Source organism: Hoplias malabaricus, chromosome 2 (assembly GCF_029633855.1).
Source record: "Hoplias malabaricus isolate fHopMal1 chromosome 2, fHopMal1.hap1, whole genome shotgun sequence".
Lineage (NCBI taxonomy): Eukaryota > Metazoa > Chordata > Actinopteri > Characiformes > Erythrinidae > Hoplias > Hoplias malabaricus.
Window position 1 is genome coordinate 31,244,845 of NC_089801.1, and position 19,996 is coordinate 31,264,840.

The 19,996-nt window shown below is 40.1% G+C and overlaps 1 long non-coding RNA gene across 1 annotated transcript; it reads right to left on the bottom strand.

The window, feature by feature from the left end:
- On the bottom strand, window positions 1-14,940 carry LOC136686936 (uncharacterized). Its single transcript, XR_010800393.1, has 3 exons — window positions 14,844-14,940; window positions 1,050-1,140; window positions 1-487 (listed from the first exon to the last, which is right to left on the bottom strand). It is a non-coding gene; the product is annotated as an uncharacterized lncRNA (long non-coding RNA).
- Between the last annotated feature and the right edge of the window lie 5,056 nt (window positions 14,941-19,996).

A 19,996-nucleotide genomic window follows, 5' to 3' on the forward strand; every position in this document is an offset into this window, starting at 1 on the left:
GAATGAATGAATGAATGAATGAATGAATGAACAGATCAATCATTGAACAAACAAACGAACAGATGAATGAATGAATATTTTGGCAACACATTGAGGTTATAAGTGTGCTAAAAAAACAACAGCAGCAGCAGTGTTGCCAGCCCCCCAGCAGAATCCCCTTTGATGGACAGTAACTTGGCATCAGTAGACAGTAATGTGCAGAAGCCTGTGGATATCTGGTGACCTGAACCACTAACAGATTTAAGGGAAAACAAAGATATGACCATCAAAACAGCCGGTCAAGCCTTTTGCCTTCGTCTTTGTGTCTCCTCCTCTTCCTACATGCTCCTCTTTCCACTCTTTCCTCAAAGATATAGTACACAAATAGACTCTCTCCTCTCTCTTGCTGAATTATGCAGCAAACACTAGACCACAGTGATGCTTTGTGTGTGTGTTGCTCGGGGGGTTTACTGCAGTGCTACAAGTGGGGTTAGAATTCCTGGCCACCCTTGTGGGGATATAAAACACAATCATAAATCAGGATGAAATCCCCTGCTTGGGTGAGCAACTACCCTGCACACTATCAAAAACGGAGGTCTCCATTGCTTCTTTAAACCAGGGGTTTATATTTAGAGCCCCTTTCTACATAAATAATTAATAAAAACACGGCCACAATTTTCAGCTGGACATCTCGAGCAACATTGCATCAGAGGTTAAGGAGGTTAATACAAAGCTTATCCTCCTTCCACACTGGGTAAGGCCTTAAACTAGGAACATAGCTGGGTGGATCTGATGGCATTAAGCCATGAGAGAATTAATGAGGTCAGACACTGATGCTGGATGAGCACTCCTCTGCACCAGGGCTGTTGAGCAATTGATGTGTTGGAGCAGGCTTTGTGATCCAGAACTAATCCTCCAACATCAGTACTTGACCTCGCTAATGTTCACACAGCTGAATGCCATCAAACCCTAATAGAAATGTTTTAACGTAATGGGCAGCACTGTGGTGCAACAGGGAGTGTCAGAGTTACACAGCTCCAGGGTCCTGGGGCAGTGGGTTCAATCCTCACCTCGGGTCACAGTCTTTGTGGAGTTTGGTGTGTTCTCTCAGTGTTGGCGTGGGTTTCATCCAAGTGCTGCAGTTTCCTCCCAGTTTCCTCCCTTAAATAGATAAAGAGGTTACTGAAAATGAGTTAATGAATTAGGCCTTCAGGTTCAGAAGAATATGGGATGTGCCGGTGTCAAAATACCTTTGGTTGTGTAGCCAGTTTTGGCAAGAAATGCTCTAGTATGTGATGGTAGAATGTCTTGGGTGTTTACTGTGATGAAGAATTAGTAAATTCCAGGCAAGGTGATATAGGGATAAGACTGGGCAAGACTGACAAATGGTGATGTGTGTGTGTGTGTGAGAGAGAGAGAGAGAGAGAGAGAGAGAGAGAGAGAGGCTAGAAGTGGCCTATGTTCAGGTGTCAGCATCTTCTCTGCTCTGGGGAGATAAGGCACAACCACTAATCACCACAACAATATCCAATCAGCATCACATACACACTCTGGGTCTAACGCTTTAGTGTGGTTCCTTCGGACACAGCTGGATTATATCAATCAAATTAAACATTGATAACAAAGAGAACAGCTGTGTAGTTTTGAGATTACTAGAACATTGCTGTGAGCATTTGATTGCATTGGGAACATTACAGAGGTCAGGTAATTCCAATCAGATGTTGGATAATATGTTGTGGATCACAAACCCCACTCTGACTCAAGCTTATGAAATACAGAGGCCACTGACCAGACTGGAAGCACAGCAAGACTGGACAGTATGAACATCTGGCCATGAAAGTGGACGTGTTTGATCAGATTTGGAACATAAACCCATAAACGTATTCATCCTGCTGTTGTGGCAACAGTGTGTAATGTCCATCAAATAGGGGACATGCAGAGGTCATCAGGAACAAAGCACCATCCCCCGACCGGATGGAGGTAGTGGGGGGAAGGGTTGCCATGGAGACATCAGGTGGTAATTGGGCAGGATCTGATAAGGTCGTAAAAGAAGCACTGCGATGAGGGATGGGTACGAATGTGGAGATTCTGCTCTCAGATTCCAATTAGCTTTAATGAATGTTTCAGCCCACTGGTAATGGGGTAATAAGCTAGTTATAGCTAATGCATGAACATGAGGAGATTCTAGTGCCATGTCGTCTCAGTTCCAAATGCCTGGAATTCCACAAGGACATTTGGTTTCTGTTTCATATGTATATATAAATATATATATATATATATATGAAATGCACAGAAGTTTTCTTTAATATTATTAACAGTTTATTATGCATTATTAAGGTGTTAACAACATATATATAGAATGGCTCATCCATTATTGCCATACATATAAAATGCATAATGAATTAAAGCCACGAAGCTTCATCCAGTGCCTTTGTAATGAGTCGAACAGGGGTTTGTAAAATCTCCACAGAAAAGTATTAACCAATAGAATAAAAACAGAGCTTTAGGTCAACATGCTCAATGCCAGGAGTTGACTAGAGGGGTGTGATAAAGTTCCTTCCATATTTTGTTAGGAATTTAATTAGTGGTTGAACATTTGTACCTCACTAGTGCTCTCATAACTGCATGCCATCGATTTCTTGCAAACACTGTACCTCTCAATATTCCAATGCTAAAACTAGTTCAACTTGAATAAATACTAACATCCGATGGAGTTTACTGTTTAATTCTTAGATTATAACTCTGTGAACATGCGTTAGTTATACACATATTGTAAGTATTTTAAAAAATTATATAAAAACATTTAAAAATGACCTTTAGGTCTTGGCCTATAGGTAATCATCTAGGGGTGTTGCGGAACCTACACTGTAAAAAATAAAAAATGTGAATTTTACTTTTTCCAATGAATGTGGAAAACAGTAAAACCATGACAGTAAATGACTGTAAACTCTAAAAAGGTTTAAAACCTGTAACTGTAAAAACTTTCTGTAACAGTAAAATATCGTAAATACTTTTATCAGCCAAAATACATTATTTCACTATTAAACGCACAAACCATTGGGGGCGGTACAAGTGTCCAAGTACTGGGAGGAGCTGAGACTCATTAGGGAGCTCCCAGCATGCCTTGCTTCTCCATATTTTCTATGATTTTTAGAGTTTTTTGGGGTTTTTTCTGTCTTTGAGCCTTTTTGATTTTGGGTTGCATTAGGGTGATTATTTGGTGTATTTGTTTTTCTGTGTATAGTATGACGAGATGTATGTTGGTCAGGAAAGTTCACCATCAGCCTGTGTTCCGAGTGCTGGAGTGGGCACCCAGATACCGCACATTTCTTTGGTTCTTTGATTTGTTACACAATTTACATGTCAATTTGATAGCATAATTTTATGTTTCTTTGTTATTTTTATGTAAATACTATGGGCTTTTTATGGTGTATATCTGTTTTTTAACAGAAAAGTACTTAAATGTAAAAATTATGATTGCCAAAAATGTGGGTGTATATTTTACGGTGAAATTCTGGCAACCACAGCTGCCAGTTTTTACCATAAATTTTACAGATTTTTTTTACAGTGTAGTGTCAGGGGTCTTGTTCAACCTGCCTGGGTTTTGACCCGAACCCAAGTATCCCACAACTGGGTCATTACGTTTTGTACTACATATCATCCAATGCCTACCATGACAGTTGGTCCTCAGAAGGCTAGTAAAACAAAGTGCCGAGACATGCTAAAAACTGGCTCTCATTCTTCTCCACATTGTTCCTTTTCCCATCGCCCACGCACTCCCCAGTTCAATCAGTTTGAACTTCAGTTGTTCATCTCCCATTCTAATTACCAAATCAACTTCCGAGCCAACGCCCACTTGCCAACAGCAGCAGAGTGGGGACCCAGACGTTGACCCGGTTAACCTGGAAGATCTGAGCGGCTAAACTCTGACACTAGAACTGGCTGGAAACACACTTTCCAGGCTTTGATCGCTCCTGGAGCTTGAGACATGCATATGCATGAGGACTAATTGGCGCACAAAGTAGCTGCTTATTTTGATTGAGACGGAGCAGGCTTAATGAATTACAGCATTAGAGACAAGGAAAAACGCTTGCAGGAATAAATGAAAGCAATAAGCTTTGAAAGCCCCCCTTTACCGTGCGGCGGCAAATTACACATTCAGGCTATAAACGCTTTATTTGCTCAGAATCATTCTGTACACATGGACCAGACATGCTTCTCCTGCCTGGGGTTTTGCTTGGTTACAGAGATTTCACATGACATGGCGCTGTTAAAGGTGGCATTTGATGAAAAATCAATTGATCAATGCATTAACACATTCATTTGCAGATCTAGAGCGTTCTGATTTTGTTCTGCTTCTTATATGGAGTGCAGAGGCTGTAGGATTGCCCCGCCTCTTCGTCTGAGTCTCTCCAATCACAGTGCTAGGCCCGCGTTTATGTGAGAAGCTGATAATGAGTGTAGAAACATGGAGGTCAATTGAATGGCATTGCTGGTAGACTTACAGTGATGTCTGTCTGTAATTAGGACGGATGTGCAGATGGACAGAGAAACAGTAAGTTGACCTCATCTGACAGACATTGACTATAGCCACCTACAGCTGCTAAGTCCATAGTGACTTCCCTGAACAGAAACGAGAGAGGGAAAAATCAATTCAATCTCTCCTGGAAATGTCACTCCTGCAGGGGCCGTTTGTACATGAAAGCACAGATCGCATTTATAGACCAAGGGGAAAGTTAAAATGACAGACTTGAGCTTCTGCACACACACACACACACACACACACACACCCACACTGCATGAAGAGAAGGTCATATCTGATCAGGCCCTGTAACTTTTGCAAATCCTACTATCTTAATTGCTCAAGTCTCAAGCTAATATTTTGAGCGGAACCGATTAGACAGCGTCAGAGTCAGTGATGTCTTCCCCTCGCAGGTTTTAATATTTATGAATGTTCCCAGAAGTGGAGCAGGACTGCAGGTGGCAGGGGTAAATCTTATAAAACTGGCAGTTAAAGGGACGCTACTGAGGGTTAAAATGTGTGTTTGGATCCTGGTGAATTGCCTTTGTTTTTAAAGCCACAGTGCAGTTTAAAAATTAGTTTACACTAGGGTTCTATAGGTTTATAACTTTCAGTAACTGTGTGAGAGATTGATAGTTCCACTGCACCACAACCCAATGCCTGGGGAAAAATATATCTACAGAAAAGAGGAATAGCTCAGATATTGGTAACGTTTACTTTACAGCCACTAAGCGAGCTACCATTCACTGGTGGTACTTCTTAAATCCACAAAAACTCTCAGTAATGAAGCTGTAGAAGAATCACAGAAACAGTGCTGTAAACTGTTTTGAGAGAACATTACACAGACAACAAGCTTTCTGCTTTTAAGCTTCTGGAGCACATTAGGAGTTAGGGTTTGGGTTATGGTTGGGGGAATGGTGTAGGGAATACATTGTGTACTACACAGAATTGAGGAAAATATCACCAGGACTTCACTAGAACCCTAGTGTTTTGAAGGTTTAATTGCTGAGTGACGCAAACATCAACACACGAGTACAACGGCGGAGGGCACTGGCTACAGCATAGTCTCTACACTGAGTCAACACACAAGCATAAATCTGACTTTAGGGTTAGTGTTAGTTTTACAGATAGGTTTAGGGTTAGGGTCAGAGTTAAGCCTGATTTTTCACACTACATTGGCATTAATAAAATTACATGCATATCCAAAAATACAAGCTATACTTAATATATGCACAAACCCTGGGAATATACTTTTAGTCAAATATGTACAATTTCATATTGCGACCAGGCTGGTGTGGGGGCTTTATACTCCAAGCTGACATTTTGCACTGGGTATGGTGACCTTAGCGAACACACTCGAAGATGATATCCTAGTAGTGTCCCTGTATTCCAATGGCAGTCTTTTTTTATATGGACATTGTACAAAATGTATGTGCACAACAGAACACTTATGGTAACACTGGCTGCACGTTAAAACAACAGAAATCACTTATTGGGAGGTGTTGACAAGTTCTTGGTGCATGGTGTGACCAACATTTAACAAGTGTGTGAAGGAAAAGTTGGAATAAAGAAGCAATCCAGCCGTATTGAGTTGAATTTGGCATTCACCTTACCTTGCTGCCAAGTGGCTTCCAGCAGGAAATATAACTCTGCAGTTTTATAAAGCACTGAGTGAAATACTGCACTGCTACAAGCTGTGTGTGAATGATGGATAGCAGATGGCTCATATGATTGTATCTGGGCACACACAACCAAATCAGGATCTGTTTGGGTTCAGAGTTTGGCAGATAACCCTCAGCCCACCAACCTTCAAAGTTTGGCAAAGTGAACGAGTTAAAGCAGTTTACGTTTGGCGAGGAATAAAGGATAATGCAGAACAGGTGTAAAAACTTTGAAGATGCCAAAAAAAAAAAAAACCCAAAAAAACAAATAGCACAGCTCAACTGAACTAAAATGACTTGTTCTCACCTCCAAAGTTGTCTCAGATGTTGGTTTATTTTCCCCCTTCACCTGATCCAAGTAGTTCCAAACACCTTCAGTGAAATTAAGGTCTGGGCTCTGGAGCTACATTTTAACCTACACTCATAGCAATGAGCTATGAATAATATCAAATTACAGCCTGGTTGTGTTAGCGCTGGTGATAAATGTGAAGGTTGACAAAGATAAACGGTGACTGTAGACTTCATTCCAGTCCTGTTCACTCTACAGAAACACCTGGGTTTCATCATATTGTGGGAGCTGCTGTGGTTTGCCAGAAACCTTGTGGAAGTCATCAATAAGAATGTTTGGGTCAGTGTACCCACAGCCTGCTGGATAGGAATCTGGGATAAATCAGAGCCCAAAAGCACTTTTTACTGTAGCTGCAGCACTGCCAGTCTTAACTCTGTTACCGGTAAGAGTGTCCCGGAACAGCTCCGGTAATCTCCCGTCAGTGTTTACTGAGCAGCTGCCAAGGCAGTATGACGTTTTCTTTCAACTTTTCCAACACGTCAAAGTTCAGTAAATGAAGCTGAGAACATGGCTTACAGGAAGAAATCATTCGCTGGTTGCCTTGCCACACACACTATAAAAACATCTTCAAATACCTTAGCCTAGATATTCTCTTAGTTTCTGTTGACAGACAAAAGGATTTATTTGATAAATTGAGCATTGCCATAATCACAATTTTAATGATGCTTTGTTTTACTTGTTGCTTTTTGACCATAAGTATATATTTTCATGTTTAAAATCAGTGGATGTGTTTACAGACATTTTAAAAACAGATCTCAGCCCAAAATCATTCATTTGAGTGGATGGACACATGCTTTGAAAATTTACTTTTACATATATTTACACTACAAAGACAATTAGAGATACTGAGTTACTTAAAGTATGTAAATGTTGAGATGCTTATATAATAATACTGGCCAATAAGATAATTGGCCAGAACTATACTTAAGTGGCTCTATAGCTTTAATGTCCTGTGTCAGAGGAGTGAGTTGTGACATCCGCAGTCACAAACTGGAACTACTTTCCCTTTCTTTTAGGATTTGGCAAAGGCCCATCACTGTCGACCCAAACACTGTAAAAGACTCCTCGGCCACAGTGAAAAGACATAAAGCAGAGTGTTAGGTTCTCTTTTTCAATAACACAGAGAGAGAGAGAGATTCTAAATGCCAAGTGAATGTGCAGAAATCTGAGATTCCATTAGAGGCATAATAACTGTACACTTTTTGTGGCTACTGCCTCTTGTTGACCTAAAATTCTGTCATTTCAGTATTTCACTACTTTGATGATCTGACTCTCAGAATCTACACACACATCTTCCAGACATTTCTTGGCTTTGACAAAGTGCACTACTCTAAAAAAAACAAAAATGTAGGAACTTTTTGGAAAATTTTTCATATTGGGAAGATACTTAAGATACAAGTCTTAAAAATCTTCTTTAATCACAAAGACTAAATGCATTCTTTAAAGAAATGCCAGTAGCACTTTATGGATTTATATAACATATAACATATGCTCATATTGTAATAATAAAGTTTTAACAACTTCTATTTACGTATGAATCAAATGAAAATTCAGGTCAATTGTGTAATTTTAGGGTCATTTCCCCAAACACAGCTCAGTAGTTCTGCTGAAGTAATGTGTTCTTATTGTAAAACACTCATTCTCTTGCTTCTGACCCATCATTTGAATATCATTTGATACTGAACCAAGACATCACCCTCTCAACAGGATACGACAGAGAGAAAATGCTGCTGAGTAATGCAGGAGGTGGGCTGAACCATCCTCATCAACTGCCGCATGTGATGCATGTGTGAAAAGCGGAGGCGTCCAATCAGGGCGTCCAATCAGGGGCACCCACATTTGAATACACTCCAGGGAGTCATAAATGGGGAAAAAAGGGATCCACACTCTCAAAAATACAGATAAAAAAGCAGTTGTTTGTTGTGAAACTATGGAAGGAAAGAAGGCTATACAGGAGATAATGAATGCCAGTGAGGATCTGATTGCATTCAGCCAAAAGACTACTAACAATGCCAGGTACTGACAAAAATAAATGCTAAAAAGCAGCTGAAGTGTAGGTGGAGATATTCGTCCCCTCCTCTTGCATATTCATATAATATTTTTCCACTGGGAAGTGCAGTATGACTTGCTAAGGGTTCAAATCCATGCTCACCCATTTTGTCCAAACATACACTGTCAAGGGACCTATACTCTACTGAGGAATCCCAGCTGAATTCGGCGATTGTTAACTGCTGTTACTTGAATTGTTACTATTACTTGAATAACACAACCATTTTAGCTTCCCCCGACAACAATTGCTTTTTAAATTTACTGTTGAACCAAGGGCTCCAGCATTCTGCTAAACAGTGCTGCAAAGCAAAGGCGTGAGTTTGTTAGTGACTGGGAGAATGTGGGATGCCCTGTAATGGACTGGTGCCCGGTGATGTTGTTTAGTCTCTGGAACCAACACAACACCAATAAGGATGGAGATTGCAGTGACAGATGAACGGATGAATGAATGAATGTGATTTTCAACACGTCACTAATGCAAACACGATCACAACATGGCCATTCACAGCTCTGTTAAGTGATGGAAAATAGACACAGTTGTGTCACAGTTGTTGATAGTTCTTGATAGCTGTTGATTGCCCAGTGGAACACCACCCATAGGTCTGCACGTACCGACTGAATGTGAAGGTGTTGATTTGTTTTCTTGGAAATAACTTAAACCTCTTTAAAGCTGATGAAGAGAGATTACTTGTTATGGTCTTAATCAATGACCAGAGGGGATCTTAATGTCCGTAATCAAGCTGACAGGATTTTTACACTGTATGGGCGAGTTTTATAATGTTGCTATAAATTATAGCCCGCAACCGCAAGGGGAATTATTATCAAACGCCTGCAGAGTGGCACCCCTGGTGGTCTGGTGTCCCCCAGGCAATTGCTGGTTCTTCTAAGCCCACACACACCAACACTTGGGGCGTTTCTCTCTCGCTCTCTCTCTCTCTTTTTTTCCACTTAAGCAACCCCTCTTTCACCATGTCTCTCTCTAAAAGATGGCAGGAGGTTTGTGGAGGAAAGTTATGTGTGAAAGTAAAGGGAAATGTGTTCATTTGCTTTAGGTTAAAGTGAGGCCAAAACAATGAATTATGTTTTTTTTTAGTTTGTTTCTTCATCTCTCTCTCTCTCTCTCTCTGTCTCTCTCTCACTCTCTTTCTCACACTCTCTCTCTCTCTCACACACACACACACACACAAACACATGCACACACACATACTTGCACACTGATATCAGTGGGCTGTCCTCGGGGTCTTCAGAGAGATCTCATGATTTCAGTGTAAAAAATATGCATGTCTGTTGTGTGTAGTCCTTAGCTGTTTCATAAAATCATTATACTCAATCCATTTCAATCTCAGAAATTTGGAGTTAGTAGATGTGACAGGGGTGGAGTGACGGGGTGGCTTATGCCCCAGAAGGTTTACCGAAAGCCCACCAAATATTTTTCAGATGCTAAACAAACAAAAAATAAATAAATAAATAAAATAAAACATTAAACATCCTCTAATTGGACTGGTAAAATCAATATTCGAAAAAACGTATCGCCTAATTAATATTAAAGAAAGGTTTAAAATCAATTGTGGAAGGTCTTTTAGCTGGTTATTGTTGCTGGAGTTTTGACAAACACCAGACATTTTTAATGTGATATATTCCACAATAAGTTAAAGATGGCAAAGTTACTGTTTATTAATTTTCAGACGTGACCATGGTTCTGCACAACAAATGGACAGAGAATTATTTTCATTTTTTACATGCTTCGCTTGAGCTACCTGCTACACTGCCCCCTAAGGTTTGCAGTGCCACTGCTTCGCTCTGTCTGCATCGATAAGCTTTCTGAGATTGTGAAAAAATATGATTTAAATGAATACAAAGTATAGACAGAAGGCTCCATTCATATTTAATGTTGAACCTAAATAAGCCTTTATGGTAAGTGTTAGGCCAGTATAAGTTAGTGTAAAGGTTAAGGTCTCCACAAATTCGAGTCTATGTAAAGTCCTGACAATGCATGAAAACAAAGACCTCTGTGTGTGTGTGCCTGTGTGTTCCAGGCTCTGGAGAAACCTGCAAAAAGCAGATATTAAAAACTATGCTCTCAGATCGCCTTAAATTCAGAAGACAGTTCAGCCCTGTGCCTTAAGTGCTTGATATTATTTTTGTTCAGGTCATGGAGTCATACATGTGTTTGATAACTGTAATTATCTCTTCATCTTTTCATTCAAGCCATCATGTGTGTGTGTGTGTGTGTGTCTGTTCAAGAGAGATAGACGGAGAGAACATTCATGTGAGTGCTTGCATGCATTTGATGTTTGCAATTTGCTTTTCTCACTCTACCAATTCTCTAAAGACTAAATTGTTTCCTCTGCTTTTGTAGACCGCCTGACTCGAAAATGAGCCACTTTCAGGGTCTCTGGATATGAGCTGAATGAATTTACCAAAACACTGTTTGCCTAAAGGTATTTAGATGCTTGTTCAGCCATCCTTTGCTTGGAAAACAAGGGCCGTAAAAGTCCCTCTTTGCTGCAGTAACAGCTTCCACTCTTCTGGGGACACTTTGCACTTGATGTTGGAGCGTTCTGCGATTGTTTGATTGTATTCTGTCATAGGTGTCAGAGAGGTCAGACTGCTGTTGAAGGATTAATTCGGAACCACAAACACCACTCCAACTCATCCCAAATATACTGGACAGAGCTCCATCACTCCAGAGAACAGTTTCATGCTCTGCAGCCCAAAGAAGGCTTTATACCCGGTAAGCGTGATAAGCTTGGGCTCATGTAGCTGCTCCAGAGACTCTGAAGGTATCATGTAGGCATGTGATTGATTCAGCAAGTCACAACTTATGAAAAGCTAGGCATTGTGGGGACTGAAAAACTGTTATGTTGGCTGTAAGAGACAGGTCTAGCATTAGCTGAACTGCTTTTATTTAGAGCTGATGAAATAACCCTGAAATTCTACCTTTCTCAGAAACGGAAGGACACGAAAGGTTTGATGAGGGCCACCCATTGTCCTGTCTGGGCAAAACCTGAATAGCCATTACGTTAGGACAAGAAGGTCAGACAAACCCACCGCCATTAGCTAAATTGATCTTGAATTAGGCTTGAATACGTGCTACAATAAAAACACACCCACAAAAAATACCCTGTTCTTCAGCAGAGGGAACTGTTGTGATTAAAATTTCTTCAAAACTAATTCATTAAATAGGGGACTGTATAAATATAATATTTGCTACATTGCTGTAAATATTTGCCGCAGTGGTCTTTAGAGATTTTTTGTTTGTTAAATGGAAAACCAGCTTTAAATAATGCACCCTGTAAGTCTGGAAAAATGCAGGTGCTTGGGGTTCTTCTTGAGGCAGGGTGTTTGTAAATGTCTGAAAGCTGGAGTATTGCTTGGGTGTTAATCTCGTAGCATTTAGCAGGTTTATGGTGATAGCTGTAGCCTATTAGTGCTCACAGCTTTATCAGCACAAACACGGGCTTGTTAGCTTAACCTTGTTTGGTGTCGAGGAGGGACCATGGTGTACCAATGATGTGTATGTGTTTGTGTGTGTATGTGTTTCATATGCTGTATACAGAGTTTTTAGGATGGGTTTTTACATTTGTCCCTCTTTCTCTCTCACACACATACAATTTTGTTTCTTTGAATTGTGGTGATATTTCAGTTTGTGGTCCCTACAAATAAAACAAATCCCCACAATGTAAGTGTGTAAACACGTTTTGGTCCCCACCATGTGAGATATATTGCTGGCACACATACACACACTGAATAGAGGTCTCAAACTACAGTCTTATACATGTCATATATTACCCAGACACCATTTTGAACTGCTCTTTCCAAAAAACCTAAGAACACTGGTATTAAAACACCATTAACTAAGAGCTTATCTACCAGTATAACAGACTCTGATATTCAATAATAGGCCATTAAAATAAATAAATAAAACCTTTTAAAAAGCATTATAGTCCAGTCTGAAACACACCTTGCGTGCCCTTGGTGTGCTCCTTGCCTTGTGTCCAATTATTCCGGGTAGACTCCAGACCCACTGCAACCCTGATCAGGATGAACTGGTTACAGAAAGTGAATGAATGAATAATAAATACACTGTTTAGATGCAGGAATTAATTTAGTATATTACAAATTATATATTAATTTTTCAGTTCAGAAGACAGTTCAGCCCTGTTCAGACAGGATTTGTTTTGGTGGGAAGCTGGGGTAATGTCATTTTACCACAGGATGTCAGTAATGTTTATTATGGATACACACTGGATAAGAAATCTTGGTGTAAATAAGAGATGGGAGTGGCTGCTCCATTTACGCATTGCTTTCACACCACAGAACATAGGTTCCGTTACATCTCAACAGAATGTTTATGTGCCTGTGTTTCAGATTGTGGATCAAGCATTGCAGAGTTTTTAGACTCGCTACTAAACAAAACTTCCCTACAGCTGCCTGAAGTTTAACTCCTCTGAGCAATGATTGAGGTTGTCTTTAGGATCAGAGCGTGGTGCGTCGAGCACCTGAGATTAGCCACGTACTTGAATGACTCATCTGATTTGTGCCATACATCACTAAATGCTTCCTCCAGCTCCTCCTTTCTTGAGAAAACCCCCCTTTACCATGGGATATGGTGGAATATTCACTCATCAGTTTGTACAGAATTAATAAAACCTGGAGTTATACTTGCTGCTCATTTTACAGGAGGTAAAAGGCTCCGGAATCCTTCCTGAAATGGGAGAATGCACTCTGGAAAAATGGCTGCTATGCTCTATTAGGGCAGGACTAAAATCAATTAGATACCGTGATAATTACATTACTACATTTCTACAGGTAAAGACAGCACCGTGTGGGTTTGTGATGCGTTTTTTCGATGTTCTCTTCCATGAATCGGGGTTATGAATGTATGAATGTATAAGAGGCTAAGCTAAATTAGAAGCCAGATCCAATTCCCTGCTTCGAATTGATATTTGTTTTAAACAGAGGTAACTCTGAACAAAACTCCACACATGCTGAATATTTTACACACTTCCCATGGAAGTGTTTGTTGAATCATGATTCATTTTTGCATTAGGCAAACATCAGTTTATCCCTCGTTACTGTACAATTGAGTGATAAATATGTAAATGGCTCCAGTTCTGATTGAATGTCCTGTTTTGTACCTCATATAAAAACAGCACAGGCTGAAACACTCTTTATAACATCAGTGTGATGGGTGGGGCTGGGCAGGGGTAGGCAATATATATGTAAATGTGTTGGAAATAAGTGGAATACAGTCCTCTACACGGAAGACATTGAAATACTCACTTCTGTAAAAATTAATTTTTCTGACGTATTGAAAAAACACAGCATAAAAACTGAAAGGTGTTGTAACACTTTCACAAGACGAATATAATGTAATATTTTTTCTAATATGTCGTAGGGTAGGGCAAAATCGTTTGCCTATAACTGTATATCTTCCTGTATTTATGCCATAAAACCCTCATTGTTTCTTCACAGCAGGCGCTGGATTACATTTGGCCAGCTGCCACACCCCAGACCCACAATGCAATTCGACTGGATTGATGGCTGGAAAATGTAGCCTGTAACTTACAGTAACCACAATGCGTTTCAGTTCTGCTGTTCCGCTTGTGTAAATATTATTCTGACATTTGAAATTCTACGTTCCCGCAATAAAAAAGACGGCCTAGGATGGAAACTCTCTTCTAAGGAAGCAGTGTATAGTGTTTATTGTCTCCCAAACAAGGTTTATTCTTCACCAAAGAAGTAATTCTTGATAATAAGACGTGTGGAAGTCCACTTGAGTTTAAATCTGCAAGTTTAATTCAGCTGAGCCAGCTTTTTGAGGACACTGACTTTTTGGATCGATAACCTAAGGACAACAATATTAGGACTGAGAGCTATAACTAAACAAGAAAAACAAATTTCTACAATAACTCCCAAGGGCTACAGTAAAACAATATTTCACCAGGCCACACACTGCGGGCATTTAATCATGGGTAAGGGTGTCCTTAATATAATAAGTTAATTCACTCATTTAATTTCTGTAACTCATTCATTTAATTCTCTGTAACCAATACACCATCATCAGGGTCGCAGTGACTCTGGGGCCTACCTGGAATTATTGGGTGTAAGGCAGAAACACACCCTGGACAGGGCTTGAGGACTGTGGACGTAAACTGAAACCCACGCAGACACAGGGAGAGCACAGGTGGGGATAGACCCCAAGATTCCAGGACCTGTGTGGCAGTGACACATGACCCACCACCATACTACCCTAAAAAACATGTTTTTATTATCTTACCAGGTGGTACAGACTGTCCTTCATCTCTGACCAATCAGCACCGCCAGCCCCTTGTCTCTGACCAATCAGCACAGAATGTCTGTTGTCTCTAGCCTATTAGCCAAAGCAGAAATGATCAGTTATTGAAAACATTTATTTTTTCCAACAGGTAGTAATTTGTGTAGCTTGTGATATTGTTACTTTGGACTGTTGAACATGGAAAAACAACATTCACTCTCATATCTCTGCACTGTATATAGTAGTCCTTTTTCATTAACTATTTACATTTGACATCTAAAAGACTATATCATAATAGAGCAACATTTATTTCCAAACACATTTATGAAGGTGTGTTATTCCTAACTTTAGAAAAATGGCTTGTGTCTGTGAGAATTTGCCCAAGGTCTGTGATTATTTAACACAGCTTTTACAAAAGAATTGGGCAAGTTGAGTTTTCCTACAGAAGAAAGGTACCTACATATATTTCTGCAGGGGACAGGGCTTCGTCTGACAGTTAAAAAGGCTGCCTCTGGTCAAATGGAAATGAGAGGTTAGCTTTGTTGCACAATGTAGACAGCAACTCCTGACTTGGGAAAACACCTTGACATAACTCCAATACTCCAATGGGCTTGACCTGGCCAGATACATGGTACAGTTTTTTCATTGTGGTTTGTGATGACAGGAATTGATCTTTATGTCTAACATTTCCTTTAGAATGAGCACAATAAAATGGCAATTAAAGGCACTATATATGTTTCTGGAAAACAGCTGTTGATATTTGGAAAAAGTAAATAAATAAATAAAAAACACTCTCTTTCAGAAGCCCCACCCTCAAATTTTTGTTTTGCCATTGCAAAAACAATGGGATGGAGACTAAAAAAAATGTCAAATCATAGAATTTGGCATTATGTGTAAGCATGAAAACCCCCTGCTGCTAATTGGCTGGAATAGGGTTGTGCTCCTTACTCTGAGTCACTTTGTTTCCAATTTACAAACCTGCAAACAGCGTGGTCACATTTGCTGAATTTTACAAATACTGTATTGATTCAAAATCGTATATAGCACCTTTAAGTGCTTTATTGACTACAATTGGCAAAATGTTAACCAGTTAGTTAAACTTCATTTTCCCATCTTGGCAACATTTGCTTCAGAGTCCCAGCTAACGGGTGGAAATTGGGTAAAAAGAAAAGCGAAATGTTTGACTCAGGTCTTTGATATTACTCAGTAAACTAAGACCTCTTTTTGCTCTCAGGTGGTTTTCCTGTGCAGCAGTTCATCCCCTCAAATCTCAGGGGAAGGGAAATGATAGGCAGAGAAGTGGTTCCCCTTCCTCTGCCTTCTGATTATAGAACATGGACGCAGAGGGAGGGCATCAAGTCGGAAAGCCGGAATATCTCTCTTTTTCTTTAAGCTGTTGGCTAAATCGAGTCAAGGGAGAAAGCAATGTTATTTCAAGAGTTTCCAACTCACTTATCAAACAGACAAGATAATAGATGCCTCGCTGAGAAAAGGCAGAAGGAGAGATGGAGGCAGACAGATAAATTATAGATAGAATTTTAAAGAGGGAGGGAAAGGAGGAGCGTTTGCTCTACAAACCCTGATGGCAGTATTAATAAAAACAACTACAAAGCACTCAGCAATTTTAAAGCATGGGTTCTGGAGCTCAGGGAACATAGCTTAGTGAGAGCAGAAGCCTCTGAAGCTAGGTCATTAAATTAGAGGATTTTTGTTGCAGTAGATTTCTTTGTAGTACATGCACTCAGAGAAAATAAAGGATGAGACTGCATTTGCTTCATCATTGGCTCCTCAGGATGTAGTCAACGTTCTTGTTCCCATGGTAATAGGGCTGGGACAATTTCCAGTTATGACAATAAAATCTAACCCTGCATTCACACTCGCAGTGATTCTTTTTCACTTTACACCACAATTCACTCGTCGCTTACCGTCTGTAATAGTTTCTGAACACGAGTTGACTTTGGGTGCCATGGTTTTACTGATGCCAAGAGCCAATTTAGAGTGCTGGAAATAAACATGGCAACTTGCTTGATTCCAATTGTAATTAGTACATCACTTAATTCTTAATTTGCATAAAATTAAACTTTGCTCAACTTTGTCGTGTCACTGAGCACACACTTTGCATCGATTACAATGGCACTGCATCTTGTCATATGAAATGGATGGCTCTCATTAAAAACAAGATGTCAAGCTGCTTTTTTAGATCACTTCTTTTAGGAAGTCGTAAAAACGCATGATCAGTGCATGATCATATTTTACTGCATGGTACCTACTCTACTTTACTTTATGCGACTCTACGCATTGTTTGTTGTTATATGTTTGGTTTCCATTACAACAGCTAGTGACATTGCAAAAACACATCTCAGAGGATGTTGGAAACCGTAAGGTTATGTTTATACTCATTTTGTATTTGCGTGATGTTTTTTTTTTTTTTTTTTAAACACAGCCACCCATGAGTTCCACCATATCAGTAGAGTTTTTGTTCCTTGTTGCACCATCCAGCTCTCTCTAGAGTCTTTTATCAAGGGCCAATCCAAGGACCATGTCAAATTAAATAAAATCAAATGTGATCTCAACTGTATCTTAGACATTTAACAAACAGTTTGTTTGTGCTGGACGTCTGCATTTTGTCACAACTGAAAAATCTATCTGGCCAATCAGTGCTCTGCAAGTTCACCCATCACGATTTGATCCCTACTTGGGACCAAAAGACACAGGTACTAGATCCAGGTACCAGATTTGTCTAATGGAAAAGCAAAAAAAGCAAAGTGGAGCCAAGCAGAGTAGATACCATGCAGTGGAAAACTGCCATAGCTAAAGTAAATAAACCCTACATAAATGTAAATTATCCCTATATTTTCTAAACAAATCCAGACACAGGCTTCACTCTATATAATATTGGTACATTTGTTTTTTTTCCCCAAGGAGATCAGTAGAACTTTTATGATGTCAATAAACTGATTTTCATCACTCCCAAGGTGGTTTCTTCTCTGTAAGACACACACAATATGAATTGCCAACCACACCCAAATTCATAACGTTTTAATATGGCCTTTGTTTTTTACATGAGTGATTTAAACACAGTGAAGTATGGTGGAAAGTGGCTCTGACGTGGAGGAATTTGCTCCAAAAATAGGGGAGTGACTTCAGTCATATGGCGGTGGTTTGGTTACAAAATAACTGATGTACAATAAACCATGGTATTGTGTAAAACAATTTTTTTATTTAATATAATTAATAGTAACATACTGTTTATTTTGTTGCAAAACAGTGTTTTTGAAATTGATAAGGTTTTTTTCAGTGTTTTGTTCATGTCGCCAATATAATATTGTTATCGCCAAAATACCCTGAAATATTGTGATATTATTTTATGGCAATATCGCCCACCTTAGTGGACACTCCCTTCAAGCCCAAGTTTAAATGCATCTTTTGTCCTGTTTAGTAAAATCTGTCTCCGTTTCTCTCTTTGGCCCCGGCTACAGACAGTAGGTTGAAACTGAGAAGCCACATCCATTGTGACCACATCCAGCACTGGAGGTTGAAGTACGAGGGGCCTACATCAGACCAGGATTTCTCAGAGCAACTCCCAGTGCCTAGGCATGCCTTACTCAGCTGCAGCTGTTCACAGCTAGAATAAGACTAAATAATGGTGCTTTTCCACTGCATGGAACCTACATGACTCTACTCGACTCGGCATGGCTGTTTTGATTTTCCACTGGCCAAATCTGGTACCTGGTCCCATGTCATTTCACAAGAAATGCAGGGCTCATTCAAGTCCTGCACAAATTCACCGCTTGTAAAGTCTCTTAAGTTACAGCTTCATTCACATTTATTTTGATCGGACTCACAGTGCCAGCTCGTAACTTTACCTCGAGGTGTTTTGAAGAGGTTTGGGTTGATGGGTCCTTGGGTTGATGAAAGTCAAACGTGCAACAAGTAAAACTGATTTTCAGTGAAAAAACAACACGCAAACACACGGTGTGTGCGTAATTACATACAGCGCGTAATTTTACAACCACCATTGTTGAGGTTTTCAAAGCCAGTGATGTTTTTTTAGCTCTATTTTGCAGGGAGCCCTGCCAGTGGAAAAGTGACAAGCGTTAAGCGTGCCGAGCTGAGCCACGCCAAGTCGTGTAGAGCTGGACCCATGCGGTGGAAAAGCAACATAAGTGTGATGGCTAAAACTGGCTGACCCTCCTCCACGTTCCTGCATGTGCTTGCACTTCACCCCGTGACAAACAGAGGGTTTACACAAAATTTAAATATTGTAATGTTGTCACAGTAAGGTGAACAGTAAAACTGTACCATTTAAACCCAATGGTATATTTATATTTTGTTAAATTCTGTAAAACAAGATCTGCTCACATATGCCATATGCTCTTAAGAATCTCCCCCAGCTGAATGAAATCTCCAGCAGCAGGGCCTCTGCATCCACCTTAAGAGAGGTTTGTTTGGACTTGTTAGCCTGTTGTCTCCCTGCTCGACAGGAAATCTCTTTAAAGAGCAGTGAGAATTCAGCCCATCCGTTTTCTCTGGCTCTCTCTGACAATCTCCCTCTCTCCTTTGCTTCCCCTCCTCACCAGAGCAGGATAATGTGTATTGATGGATTCTTTTGGCATGTCGATATGAAGAGAATCTTGAGTGGGAGGATGGGGCTCAGAGATGGGGCAAAGCTGAAACTCAATTCTCTGTACTGATTGGACAAAGAGGAAGGGGGGATCTCTCTTTCTCTTTCTATTCTGCTGTGGGCCATTGGGGTTTGCCTTTTTTGCCTTCATAAGCGGAATATTCTTGGGCGGGATTCCCTTCATTTTCTTCAGTGGACTGACCTTGCTACACACACACACACACACACACACACACACACACAATGTCATACGTTCGCTGCTGTGATCACACTTCCCTCTCTCGAAGGTGCTGCTGGAAAATGAACGTTTGTCCATTGAAGCATAGCAAGATGAACACGTCTATTTACCTTGTTTAACCTTGGCTTGCATTTGCTCAGTAGAACTCAGTATTCACATGCAGTTTATCTGAAGCACTTCGAAATGCCCAAGGCACAAGAAAGGATTAGCCGTCTTACTCTTGAGCCCAGTTGAGTGTGCAAGATAAAGACTGTGTGGGTTCTACAGTGCGACAGAATCACACACATACACACA